This window comes from Populus trichocarpa, chromosome 2 (genome assembly GCF_000002775.5).
Source record: "Populus trichocarpa isolate Nisqually-1 chromosome 2, P.trichocarpa_v4.1, whole genome shotgun sequence".
In the NCBI taxonomy this organism is placed as follows: domain Eukaryota; kingdom Viridiplantae; phylum Streptophyta; class Magnoliopsida; order Malpighiales; family Salicaceae; genus Populus; species Populus trichocarpa.
Window position 1 is genome coordinate 15,953,164 of NC_037286.2, and position 2,461 is coordinate 15,955,624.

Sequence of the window (2,461 nt, forward strand, 5' to 3'; positions counted from 1 at the left end):
TGATCTAAAATAATTAAGGCTCGAGGGATTAAAATTGAAAAAAAAATACAAATAAGAAAATCATCTTTTGTTTGGAGTGTAAGACATGCACTAGCATATGGGAAGAGGCCATCGCGCTATGGTGACGAGTGTGGCCTCTTCTGGTGGTTCCAAACCGTCGTTTGTGGTTGTGTTAGAATAATCACTGCGAGATCTTTCCATAAAGAGGTGCATGTTCACGATAGAGATACAGTGAGGCTACAGAGACCTTTTATTTCTTTTCTTCCCTTTTTTCTCTTTTTTTTCCCTGGAGTTTGCATTGATTTGTCAAAGTTAAAAGATGTCCTGTTATTTTTTTTATATCAAATTCGGGTAATATTATTTTAATTATTGTTTGTTTGGTTTTAAATCCTCTTTTTCATTAATTTTGTTTTTTAATTTTATCCTTCAGTATTTAGTTTGATTTTATTTTAATAAAATTACCCAAATTTACTCCAAATTACATTGTCTCTATTTTTTTGTAAATTACAAAAATACATTGTCTTCAACTTTGATGTTCATGACACTTTAATGGCGTTAAAAAAAAAAAACAAGGTTTTTGTACATTAATTTTTGGGAGCACCCACCAAAAAACAAATATGAGGCTTCTGTACATTAATTTTCTGGTTTATTAATTAGGCAAAAAATGAGTTTGTTCCAGTAAGCAACACCATTGAAAAAATTGTTCCTGCTATAGATAAATATGTTAGTCTTGGTATTTGTAAATTATTTACTTTGTTTTCGAGAACAATCATCCGAGAGAATTTATTCCACCTCTTAACAAAAAGGTATTTGAAAATTGAGTTTTTAGTTATATATATATATATATATAAAGCAAGTCTCTGTTAGGAATTTACTTGGGATGCAGCGGGTCATGTGAGTTCCAGACGGATCTAGTGAGTTGTTCAAGTCTTATTGGGCCAATTACAACTCTGATTTTCTTTGTTTTCAGACCCAACTAGAGACCCGAGTGAACCTTCCAGCCGGGTCAGGTCTCATGAGTCATGACTATGCCACCAATCCCTCTCTCAGCACGTCGAATTCCAGCACAAAGGTCCCAATTATCTGCTCTGAAAAACACAATCGAGTCCCCAGCCACGAGTTTTTTTTATTCACAAAATTACTCCATCCAGTAGTCAACAAATGGCGACGAGGCGCCCCTCTGTAAATATGCCTAAATTTCCAAGTCTCTCCGTGCACATCCTTGGCAAGAATGGTCTCCTCAGGAGGCTCAGCAGTGTAATCCAATCTTGAAAATGTAGTGGATTCTAATATTGGGACCATGTTTGATGAAGCAATAAATTTTATAGTGGAGAAAGAGACTGATCAATTGGAAGAATCAGACGAGGGAGTGACTGACTGATTTAAGGGAAATAAGCATTGGGACAATGGAATCTTGGTTTGAAATGATATTTGGGGCAAAAAGATACTGTTTCTTTTGCCAAGACATTGACTCAATCTGAAGCTAATAATGGTGGTGGGTTCTTTATGCTTTGGATGATTATTTTTTATTTTCATGTCAAGTTTGGTGTTTATTTTTTTTATTTGTTTTATTTTGAATTTTATTTAAAATTTTTATACTTCAGTATTTGATTGATTGAAAATTTGGGTTCATGAGTATTTTGGATTTGTTTTTTATTCATGATTTAGATTACGAGTTTGAAAAATTAGTCTGAGTTGACTTCAATTTGTTTTAGGTTTTCTTTTTAATTAATCCCTTTTTTTCTCAAATTTATATTTCAATATTAGATTGGTTGGAGATTAAATTATTATTTTTTAATTTTTTATTTACGGAGTTATCTTGATTTAATGTCCCAGATCGTGAACTTAGTGGATTAACATGAGTTGACTAGTGTCTTTTTTCTTTATTTTTTTTCAAAAATTGATTTTTTTTCATTTGTGTCCTTCAATATTTGGCTGATTTAATAATTGAGCTTTATAATTTTATTCAGTTTTTTTTAATGAGATTATCCTAGTTTCATAATTAGGTCGTGGATTTGGTTAGCCAACTCGAGTGGACTTTTTGGAAAAAAATTTTATTTTATTTTTTTTATATTTTCCTTCAATATTTGATTTGCTAAGAATTGAAGTTCAAATATTTTTTTTATTTTGCTTTTTATAGGGTTATTTTATTTTTATTAATGTTTTTGTTTTATTATAAAATAAGATCATTAAAACCTTTTAAGAATATTAGGGGATATCTTTACATAATATTAACAAGCATTTATTTTTAAGCAGGAAACATTTTGAAAAAAGTCATTTAGGAACAGATGAAACATTTTCTATTTTAGGAACATGTATAAAGAAATTAATATTTATTATAACTTCTCTTAATCTTTATAATAATAATAATAATAATAATAATACGAAGAAATAGAAGAAGAAGAAATAATAACTATGTATATGAAAAAATATTGCGTATGATAGGATTTGAACCTATACC